This window comes from Portunus trituberculatus, chromosome 33 (assembly GCF_017591435.1).
Source record: "Portunus trituberculatus isolate SZX2019 chromosome 33, ASM1759143v1, whole genome shotgun sequence".
NCBI lineage: Eukaryota > Metazoa > Arthropoda > Malacostraca > Decapoda > Portunidae > Portunus > Portunus trituberculatus.
In genome coordinates this window covers 14,513,312-14,526,068 of record NC_059287.1, presented here as the reverse complement: position 1 = coordinate 14,526,068, position 12,757 = coordinate 14,513,312, and the positions used below count along the sequence as shown (strand labels likewise).

Genomic DNA, 12,757 nt, shown 5'->3' with positions numbered 1-12,757 from the left:
TGCTGTGTCTCATCATAATTATTGTTGTTATCATTGTTCTAAAAATGTTGAAGACAAAACTATAAGTCAGGGTACTCTAGTCTCTCAATCCTAATGATGATCAAAACTGTAAGGGAAACTGTGTCTTACATGATAAAGGTGTTAACCTAAGGCAACACACAAACAAACAAAGGGCTCTCACAAAATAATAACAAGGTGGGAGGCCCAACTTAGTTTGATATGTGTCTTAACCCTTAATTCTCTTCCAAAGGGATTACTTTGAAAAAAGTTAAGCAGTGAAAAATTGACATTTGAGTAATTATCAGGATAATGGGTAGGAATGACGTGTAGGAGGGGCTTAGTTTCACAGAACAGAAAATACTTGAGTCACTAATGATTATAATGGAACACAGCATGTTGAGTGAATTTCAGTTTTTGAAGCATACACAATAAATGTAACAAGAAAAAGAAGTAAGGTATATATAGAGAAAAGTAAATTGGTGTACATGCAGACAAAAGCTACATAGTTGATCACATCAACTATGCAAGATGCCACAACAGAGCATACACCATTACCACAGACCTCAGACATTATTAGCATTATATATCAGCGTTGAAACTAACACAATAAGCATATCACCATTCAAAGTTACTAAATAAAAGATGCATGTTTAAGCACCTAGAAGCAGGTGGGGGTGGTTTTGTGGGAATACCCACGTGTTTGTAAGCCCTAGCTACAGCCAAAATATCACTAAAGAGTATGGAAAGCAGAGACGTCACACAAGCAAGTCAAATATACATTAAGCATTTTAACACATAGCTAGGTATCCTACATCAATGCAAACAAACATGTTTCAATTCAGAAAAAAAAATCATACCATTGTCTTTCCATTCATGAAAACCAGTTAGACTGGCAATAAAGTATATTTGGTCAAGGATATGAATATAATCAGTGAGGCAAAGCAAAAACAATGTAAAGCAAAGCAATACAAACTACACACAAGTGTAATAGGAAAACCTAAAGGTAATAACATTCACTTCTCATGCACAAAACTGTACAACACAATAAGCACACTTTAGTATTGGTTCAACCTAAATCAAGCAAACACCACCATGGATACAACATACGACTAATTGTTAGCTTGAAAAAAAGTATTCATGCACGACACACTAACAAACGAGGACTTAACAATAAACATGCTATACAGAAAATAGATTACATACCTTTTCCTTCACAGGCCATATTGAAGCTGAAATCAATACAATATCATAACAATATACAGTAAGTCCTCGTTATACGGTACATATGCGTTCCTGAAAACCTCACCGTAAATCAAAATTACCGTATACCGAACCCATTACAACATGTAATAGTAAGGAATGCGTTCCAGCACGTCAAAAGTCACCCATACACAAATTAAAGATACACGAGTTTCTTTGCAGACGACACAAAACTTTTGAAGAAAGTTGGCTCGCACGATGATGGTGGAACTCTACAGCAGGACTTAGATAGACTATGGGAATGGAGGAAAAGATGGGAGATGGAATTCAACATTAACAAATGTAGCATAATGGAATTTGGGGAGAGCAAAAATAGGATAACAAGACAATACAAACTTGGAGAAGAGAAGATTAAGAAGGTGGAAAGTGAAAAGGACCTGGGAGTTCTCATAACAAAGGAAATGTCCCCCAATAAACATATCAATCAAATTGTTGGTGAGACCTACAACTTACTGAGAAATATTACCATTGCATTCACATATATTGATGAAGATATGGTGAAAAGTTATTGGCATCCTTGATCAGACCACGACTGGAGTATGCAGCAGTACTGTGGTCACCTCACACCAGGAAGAATATCACCAAAATTGAAAGGCTACAAAGAGCGGCCACCAAACTGGCCCCAACCTTGTCGGCTCTTACGTATGAAAAGAGACTGGACTGACCAACACTGGAGCAGAGAAGAGAAAGAGGCCACCTGTTGACCATCTACAGAATAATGAATAATATGGAGCTTCCTGATAGGATGGACCTGCTGAAGAGGGACACAAGGGACACAAGAGGACATGGACTAAAACTCACAAAAGACAACTACAGAAGAGACTTCAAGAAAACAGCTTCCCCCATAGAGTGATAGATATATGGAACGGACTGGACAGAGAGGTGGTGTGTGCAAAGTCCACCACCACCACTTCAACACAAAATTAGACACTGTGAGATACACAGACGGGACAACACCACCATAGGCTCCCCTCCCGTAAAATACAACTAGGTAAACACACACACACCAATTTGGGAAATAATTACAAGTTCACTAAATGAAGTGAAAGTTCCACTAGAATGGAAGACAGCCAAGGTAATACCGATATTTAAAGGAAGAAAGGCAACTGAACCACTAAACTACAGACCAGCGTCACTTACAAGCATTTTGGGGAAGTTGTGTCAAATAATTATCAAAGAAAATGGGTTAAACATCTGGAAGAAGAAAAAGTCATATAGAACAGACAATTTGGGTTCAGGACAGGACGGTCATGTGTATCAAACTTATTAAGCTTCTACTCCAGAGTTACAGAAGGACTGGAAAGCAGAGACGGATGGTGGACACAGTATACCAGGACATGAAGAAAGCTTTTGATAAAGTCCCTCATGAAAGATTACTTTAGAAACTAGAGAACATAGGAGGACTGTAAGGAACCTTATCAGAATGGATAAGGGATTATTTGAAGGACAGGGAAATGAGAACTGTGATCAGAGATACATACTCAACTTGGGGTAAAGTAACTAGCGGAGTGCCACAAGGGTCAGTGTTAGCCCCCATTATGTTCCAGATTTATGTAAACGACATTCACAATGGGGTAAACAGTTATATTAATCTATTTGCTGATGATGCAAAGCTGCTAAGAGTTATCAAAACCAGGGAGGACGTTTTGCTGTTACAGGAAGATATAAACAAGATCTATGAATGGAGCAGGAAGTGGAAATTGGAGTTTAATGCCAAGAAATGTCACGTAATGGAACTAAGAAAGAGTAAGAGAAGACCAGTATGGAACTACCTGATGGATAAGGAACAAATAATGAAGACTAAAGAGGAAAAAGATCTGGGAGTGATTATACAGGAAAATCTGAACCCAAAAAACACATAAGCAAGATATTTGGATTATCATGTAAAATGTTGACAAATATAAGAATGACATTTCAATTCATGGACAAAGATATGATGAAAAAATCATCACAAGCATGATACGCCCAAGGCTGGAATATGCAGCTGTGGTGTGGTCTCCACGAGTTCTGAAAAGGATATAAGAAGATTAGAACAGATACAGAAGATTGCTAAAAGATGGTGCCAGAACTAAAGGACCTAATATACAAAGAATGGCTGAAGGAAATGTGACTGCCAACCTTACAAGATAGAAGAGAATGAGGGGACCTAATAACAATGTACAAGATAGTCAATGGCATTGAACAAAATAGACAAGGAAGACCTGGTGCTGGTGACTGACAGAAGATGGAAGGACAAGAGGACATGTAAAGAAGATCAGGATGAGGCAGTGTGTGAAGGATATTGGAAAATAGTTTTCCTCATAGAACGGTGGAAAAGTGGAATGCATTGAGCGGTGAAGTTGTTACACCACATAATGTGCATAACTTTAAGGAAAAAATTGGAGACATGGAGACAGGACGCTACGAGGCCCGCTCGAACCCTGTACAATACTACTAGGTAAACACACATATGCACACATCCACACACTTCCTTAGGATGTGCAATAATAGTAACATGGCAACAGGTCTGAGTGGCAAAATTGCCACAGCCTTGTCTTGCTCCCACCAACGGTCCGAGGCTGTCCCAGTGTGTCCCATCCCAAGCATGAACCGCAGGTTGTCTGTGATGGCGTGCTGGACCCCCACACCTCCACCGCCTCCCTCATGGCCTGCAGGAGAGAGAGAGCGAGTGGTTTGGGGGTGTCTGGTTAGGCTAGCTTTGCTGAGCTTGGAAAGGAGGCTTAAATTGTCAAAAAAAATTAGAAAAAACCTAACGAAATGTAAGAAAAACGAAGGGAAACATTAAAAAACACCAAAACACAGGAAGAATGAAAAACATACGGAAACATTAAATAAAACCATTAAAACACACGAATAATGTAAAAAAAAAAGAAAAACATTCAAAACTACAAAACACAAGGTTCAAATCTGTGGGAGAGAGAAGGAGTGGTTATGGGCTGTTAGATTAGGTTAGCTTGAAAACGAGTGTGTTTTGGGAATGTTTTGGTGTGTTTTGTTCTGTGGTGTTTTGAGTGTTCTGTGGTGTTTATGTTGTGTTCAGTGTGTGCTTTGGTGTGTTTTGGGGTTTTGAGTGTTCTGTGGTGTTTATGTTGTGTTCAGTGTGTGCTTTGGTGTGTTTTGGGGTGTTTTGAGGTCTTCTGGGGTGTTTTTGGCATGCTTATAGTGTGCTTTGGTGTGTTTTGAGGTCTTGTGGGGTGTTTTGGTAAGCTTAGAGTGTGTTTTGGTGTGTTTCAACATGCAGATGAGACACACCTCTAAATATCACCCAAACACATTCAAACACCACCAAACACACCCTAAACACACCCAAAGCACACTCAAAACACTCCTAAACACCCAAAACACACATCCAAATATCCCCAAACCACCCAAAACACTCAAGCACCACAAAACACACCCAAACCCCACAAAAACACACTCTTTCACCCCAAACGCCCCAGAAACACAGCCAAACCCCTCCAGTTTTTAATGATCTATTGACAGAGTAACATGATATTTATCAAATCAAAAGCAGAAACACTCTTAAGAACAAACTTCCTCCTAACTGTGGACTTTGAAAACCAGTGGTCGCCTAAGTTGTATTTCTAAAAGACACTTGTTTCAACACTACTATTTCAATCACCCGCAAAAACCAACCCCCAAAAATGTGTGTGCCCTGCGCTTTACAAATCAGAATCACACGGGTTTTGAAGGGAGGTTTGATGGCTGTATTGACAGATTACATTGATATCTACCTTATCAAAAGCCACATGTGGGCGTTGAAAATTGTGGCAACATAACCTATATTTTAAAATAACTAATTTCAGTCACACGTGTTTTTAACACACCTCAAAACACACCCAAACAGACGATAAAGTCCCGCATGGAAGACTACTTTGGAAACTAGAGAACATAGGAGGACTGTGAGGAACCTTGCTCCAATGGACAAGAGATTATTTGAAGGATAGGGAAATGAGAACTGTGATCAGAGATACATACTCATCTTGGGGTTAAGTAACCAGCAGAGTGCCACAAGGTCAGTGTTAGCCCCCATTATGTTTCAGATTTATGTAAACGACATTCACATTATGATAATCAATTATATTAATATGTTTGGTGATGATGCAAAGCTGCTAAGAGTTATCAAAACCAGGGAGGACTGTTTGCTGTTACAGAAAGATATAAACAAGATCTATGAGTGGAGCAACAAGTGGAAATTGGAGTTTAATGTCAACAAATGTCATGTAATGGAACTAGGAAAGAGTAAGAGAAGACCGGTATGGAACTATTTGATGGGAGAGGAAAAAATAATGAAGACTAAAGAGGAAAAAGATCTGGAAGTGATTATACAGGAAAATCTGAACCCTTAAAAACACATAATTAAGATATTTGGATTATCATATCAATACAACAAGGTAAATACTTCAAAGACAACCAATAGCTTACAATATCCTCAAAATTTCAAGTCATAAATTCTATAATTTTGTTTTGAAATCAGTTTTTCAGATCTGGATCACAGCATGCCCTTAAATTGTTGAAAAAGTAAGAGAAAACAAGAAAAATATTAGAAACACATTGAAAAACATGAATGGAACTGCAGAAGAGAGGGAGGGAATAGTACTGGGGTTGTTGCACTAGGTTAGGCTGGGATGGGCGGGGAATTACTGAAAAAAATATCATGTCATAGTTTTTTCTCTCTCTCTCTCTCTCTCTCTCTCTCTCTCTCTCTCTCTCTCTCTCTGGCAGCTTGGCAGTGCTTGGTGACCTCGGGGTTGGACACACAGCTGTGACCTTTCTTCCACTTGTGACCTCGCCCGCTGGTCTTCCGCAACACCCGCCTGGCCATCCTGTACCTGTGGGGGAGAGAGGTCATTAGTTGGGGGCAAGACAGGGGGGGGGAGAGAGGGGTCAAGTAATAGATTAAGGTGAAATACTATTAAAATTTTTACACACTGACTTGGGGGAGAGATTGTGGGTGGCAGAGGGAGGGGCAGTTATTGGAGGAGAGATGGGGAAGGGGTAGAGGGTCACACAGTTTATTTATATTTAAAGCAACACACACACACACACACACACACACACACACACACACACACACACACACACACACACACACACTCGACATATTCTCGCGGAAATTAATAATAAAAGGCTATTATCAATTTCCGATAGGCCTACAACTAACCTAACCTATTATTCATTTCTGATAGGCCTATATCTAACCTAACCTATTTTTCATTTCCAATAGGCCTACACCTAACCTAACCTAACAAGAAACACAATAATTTCCAAACATTTCAAGATCATGCCTTTGGTGTTACTGCAGTAAGAACCAACACACCACACACCACTACACATACCACACGCCACTACACACACCACACACACACACACACACACACACACACACACACACACACACACACACACACACACACACACACACACACACCATACACCACGTGACTACACACCACACACACACACACACACACTACACACTCTCACGGCCCACATCACAAGTGAAAAATTAATAATAACCTTAAGACAGAATGTAGGTAGGCCTATGAGGTTATATTTGAGGCCCCGCGTGCTATAGTATACCCAAGCGCCATCCTGCTCAAATTTGAGATAATGCTATCACACGGTCAATCAGACCATATACTTTCATGTGGACGAGGTGGATGTGAAGAAATACAAGATAATATACGCGAAAAACCCAATAGAAATTTCTTGGGTTTACGTCTTTAGCACTCTACACACGTATTTTTATGCAGTGCGCGAGGTAAAGTATACACAAGCGCCATTCCCGTGACAATAGACAAAGCAGCCTGCTTTTCGCGCATGCTAAAGTATACCCATGCGACATAAGCAGCGTGAATAGTCTCGTCCCCAGCCTCTAGTGCAAGCTATAGTATTACTCCCGCTCTCGTCCCGAGCTTGAGTTTTTGCTTACAAGCTTGCCATGCAGCACGTGTTGCTCTTAACATATTTATAACATTCAGAAAATAAATTATAAAAAAATATTTTATGGCAATAGCTTAACAAAATCATTATCAAACACTCTATTGACACTCACCATCATTGTACAACATAAAAGAACACGCTAACCTCTGCCAGGTGTAATGGTTCTTGCATAAAATGAAAACTTTTTTGCCAATTCCTCGTCTTTTTTGGTTAATGATGGGGGGGAGGGGGAGTGCATCTTAACAAAAAGTTGATGGAGCAAAGTAGAGATGATAGGCTTCAGGATGATGCAAACCCCATTGCCCTAGGTGTAATACTCTTCATGATATCGATCTTTAAAGAAAAAAAAAAAAAAAACTTTGAACTCGATTTCTGAGACTTTTTAAAAATGGTGGATGGGTATACTACAGTACGCGCGGCCTCATTTATACTCATAGGCCTAACAGTGGATAGATTAGGTCACAGTAAGGTCAGGTAAGGTCACAATAGGCAACAATTAAACATAACAAAAAAAAAAAACAAGAATAAGATAAAAATAAATAATAATAATAATAAAAACCAGACGTCCATCAGACCAGCCCTTGACACGACACACTGCTAGTACACCTGTTTGACACGATACACCCTATCCACCACCCTGCCACCTCATAATGCACCCAAACACTCCTAAAACTTACTAGAAACACCAATTATACACCAAATCACCCTCACACACACCCAAAACACCCCTAACAAACACCCACACACCTTAAAAAACTCAGAACTACCCCAAAATACACTCAAAACACCTTGCAACACATCAAAATGCCGGAAAATACACCCAAAACGCACTATATACACCCAGTACACACCGAAATCACTTAAAACACTCAAAACTGCCCCAAAACACACTCAAAACACCATGCAACACCTCAAATTGCCCCAGAACCCACTCAAAACATGCCAGTACTCAAATACACCTCCACACCACACTCAAGGCACGTCAAATACACACGATATATACCCAAAACACCCTTATAATACGCCCAAACACCCTGCAACACACTTAAAACGTCCCAAATGTGTCCCAAATCCAACACTATGCATTATAAAGAACGTTAGGATTAAAAGGGACACTTACCTAAATATTACACCTTGGCTCCTTCTCCTATTCCACCTCTATTTCTCGTTTCTTCTTCGTCCTCCTTCTTTGTTTCTCCTTCTTCTTCCTTCTGTTGCTTCCGTCTTGACGTCTGAGCCTAGAAACACATCAAAACACAAGATATTAGACAAAATATTGAGGATAAGGTGGGTGACTTAAGTATTGTGACTTGGCTTCTCCTCCTCTTCCTTCTCTCTTTCTCCTTCCTTCCTTCTTATCCTCCTTTATTTCTCCTTTCTACTTCCTTCTGCTACTAGTATCTACACACCTGAACCCAGAAACACACGAAAACACGCAGGAATCACCAGATATTAGGCAAAATATTGACGAACTGCGGGTTTGGAAAAGAGGCGGCAGCCCGGGGCTATGATGAGTCACCACCTGGGCTGTGGTCATCACAAGAGAACGGGAGCGGGGGTGACTCGGCTAAATTACGTAAATCATTTCATTTTAAAAATGACTTTTAGAAAAAACAAAGCCACGGCCGAATGCTTGTTATTTTATGACGTGATAAATAGTAAAACTAAGTTTAAAAATATCAAAACAACTCCAGCTTAACTAGTTTTCAAAAAATGTCTAAATTAAGTATGCTAAATATAAAACAACATTCAAACTCATAAATCTGCTAAAACGCCCTGCAAAGTCAAACCATTTTCACTTGGCGAGTGTTTTACCACATTTGAGGGAGTGTGAGGTATCTTTCAAGGCATTCCACAGCGAGTTACACCGAGAACCACAAACGTCACCAAATAAAATAAAGAAAAATAAGACGTTTTTCAACACCACCAAACACCATTTCAAAGTCCACATATTTCACTCAATAGATTGATTTCACGCTTAAAACAGGACAGCCGATCCTTTGATACCACAAAGGCCCACTTATACCTTCAAATAAGAAACCTCAAAATTCGAGAGGGAAAATTTTGACCGTTGAAAAGCCTTTAACACACGCCATAAAACACCACTAAACGCCACATATTTACCCAACACAGGCGCGCAACACACTTCAAACACAACGAAACATTTATACAAACCATAAAAACACACCATGGAAGCGTAATATTACTCTCACGAAATATTAGAAAAAAGTATTGGACCGAGCAGGCTGCCAGGGGGGGAGTATGGCGGGGGACCGGAGGGGTAGGTAACATCCGGGGACCTGGAGGCGGGAACAGCGGCGGCGCGGGGTCCATATGTTGCCTTTAAAATCTCACCACAACAAAATGAAGCTATGTCGGGAAGAAATGACCATGGGAGATGAAATGGTAGACTGGTGGGTGCACTCTGGCACATGTATGGCTCACTGTATGTGAGTGAAGGACGCAAATAACAACGGCGAATATACACAACTTGCCTCTATGACCGCTTGTTTACCTAATCACCTTTACAAATCTGGGTACAGTTCGAGGTATTTTCACTCCCGTAGGTAAATGGAGGCCCAAGATAAGCGAATGGCCTTAAACACACCTTGAGTAAGTGAAGGAGGGGTGTGGTGAAGGCTGCAGGTCAGGGTGGCTTGCCTTGCACTGCTGGTTCACTCTTGTCTTGCCGCTTGTGCTGCTAAAAACTGCCTGGGAATATGATAACACTTCACTTCATTGTGTGTGTGTGTGTGTGTTTAGCTTGGTTCTGTGTGTGTTTTGAGTATCTATGGCTGTGCGTGAATGCGTCTGGGTGTGTAGATAGACTGAGCAGTAAACACCAAGACCAGCGCCACCACCACTGTATGTGCGTGAAGGTTGTGCTGTCTGTACGGTACACAACTGTCAATGATAACTCCCCATTACTACAGCTATTATTAATGGGACATAATGGTTATTCTCGCTTCAGGTATCGTGGCCTTTTAAGCTGAAAGGTGCCATTTTGTACATGACAGAGGGCAACTCCACCCCCACCGGGACATCCCCCAGCTTGGGACACCGGTACATCCTGCGTGGACCAAGAATAAGAGATATTAGGGAAAATGTGGGAGGTTTGGCCGGGTTGTGGTGGTGGTGTCCGCGTGCCACTACAGGCTACCCAACGCCAGCTCCATTAGCCATGTTCTAATCTTCTTTTATCGTATACCTAGTGGCCATGGCGTTAATACTAGCCTTAGAGCTTTCGTTGATCTCAAGGGTGCCTTCGACAGGGCCAACAAAGATGTTATTATGGAGGAACTCATTCTCAAAGGTGTAAAAGGTAGATTATTAGGATGGATCAGGGACTATTTGTACAATAGAACAGCACAGGTTTGGTTTCAAGGTGCAGTCTCCTCTGAGGAAGTCTTTGAGCTTGGAAAACCACAGAGTGGAGTCCTTAGTCCAATATACACATGCCCAAAGGTACATACACAGTATGTGTGTATGTACCTTCTTGTAGTGTGTTGAGTCAACACTTATAATAAAGGTAGCAGGAAAAAACAATGGTTTATTTGTGTTTTTATTTCAGGTTTAGTATCTAAATATGATATTTAAACAATAATGAATACTTCAATGTATTAATCATGCTGTGTCTCATTTGAGTAATTATCAGGATAATGGGTAGGAATGACGTGTAGGAGGGGCTTAGTTTCACAGAACAGAAAATACTTGAGTCACTAATGATTATAATGGAACACAGCATGTTGAGTGAATTTCAGTTTTTGAAGCATACACAATAAATGTAACAAGAAAAAGATGTAAGGTATATATAGAGAAAAGTAAATTGGTGTACATGCAGACAAAAGCTACATAGTTGATCACATCAACTATGCAAGATGCCACAACAGAGCATACACCATTACCACAGACCTCAGACATTATTAGCATTATATATCAGCGTTGAAACTAACACAATAAGCATATCACCATTCAAAGTTACTAAATAAAAGATACTTGCATGTAACAAGAAAAAGATGTAAGGTATATATAGAGAAAAGTAAATTGGTGTACATGCAGACAAAAGCTACATAGTTGATCACATCAAGCACCTAGAAGCAGGATGCATGTTTAAGCACCTAGAAGCAGGTGGGGGTGGTTTTGTGGGAATACCCACGTGTTTGTAAGCCCTAGCTACAGCCAAAATATCACTAAAGAGTATGGAAAGCAGAGACGTCACACAAGCAAGTCAAATATACACTAAGCATTTTAACACATAGCTAGGTATCCTACATCAATGCAAACAAACATGTTTCAATTCAGAAAAAAAAAAATCATACCATTGTCTTTCCATTCATGAAAACCAGTTAGACTGGCAATAAAGTATATTTGGTCAAGGATATGAATATAATCAGTGAGGCAAAGCAAAAACAATGTAAAGCAAAGCAATACAAACTACACACAAGTGTAATAGGAAAACCTAAAGGTAATAACATTCACTTCTCATGCACAAAACTGTACAACACAATAAGCACACTTTAGTATTGGTTCAACCTAAATCAAGCAAACACCACCATGGATACAACATACCACTAATTGTTAGCTTGAAAAAAAGTATTCATGCACGACACACTAACAAACGAGGACTTAACAATAAACATGCTACACAGAAAATAATTACATACCTTTTCCTTCACAGGCCATATTGAAGCTCAAATCAATACAATATCATAACAATATACAGTAAGTCCTCGTTATACGGTACATATGCGTTCCTGAAAACCTCACCGTAAGTCAAAATTACCGTATGCCGAACCCATTACAACATGTAATAGTAAGGAATGCGTTCCAGCACGTCAAAAGTCACCCATACACAAATTAAAGATACACGAGTTTCTTTGCAGACGACACAACACTTTTGAAGAAAGTTGGCTCGCACGATGATGGTGGAACTCTACAGCAGGACTTAGATAGACTATGGGAATGGAGGAAAAGATGGGAGATGGAATTCAACATTAACAAATGTAGCATAATGGAATTTGGGAAGAGCAAAAATGGGATAACAAGACAATACAAACTTGGAGAAGAGAAGATTAAGAAGGTGGAAAGTGAAAAGGACCTGGGAGTTCTCATAACAAAGGAAATGTCCCCCAATAAACATATCAATCAAATTGTTGGTGAGACCTACAACTTACTGAGAAATATTACCATTGCATTCACATATATTGATGAAGATATGGTGGAAAAGTTATTGGCATCCTTGATCAGACCACGACTGGAGTATGCAGCAGTACTGTGGTCACCTCACACCAGGAAGAATATCACCAAAATTGAAAGGCTACAAAGAGCGGCCACCAAACTGGCCCCAACCTTGTCGGCTCTTACGTATGAAAAGAGACTGGACTGACCAACACTGGAGCAGAGAAAAGAAAGAGGCCACCTGTTGACCATCTACAGAATAATGAATAATATGGAGCTTCCTGATAGGATGGACCTGCTGAAGAGGGACACAAGGGACACAAGAAGACATGGACTAAAACTCACAAAAGACAACTACAGAAGACACTTCAAG

At 40.1% G+C, this 12,757-nt stretch overlaps 1 long non-coding RNA gene across 1 annotated transcript; it reads right to left on the bottom strand.

Annotated features, from left to right (window-relative positions):
* Positions 1–5,941: 5,941 nt before the first annotated feature.
* Positions 5,942–8,384, bottom strand: LOC123512399. Its single transcript, XR_006677088.1, has 2 exons — positions 8,327–8,384; positions 5,942–6,092 (listed from the first exon to the last, which is right to left on the bottom strand). It is a non-coding gene; the product is annotated as an uncharacterized LOC123512399 (long non-coding RNA).
* Between the last annotated feature and the right edge of the window lie 4,373 nt (positions 8,385–12,757).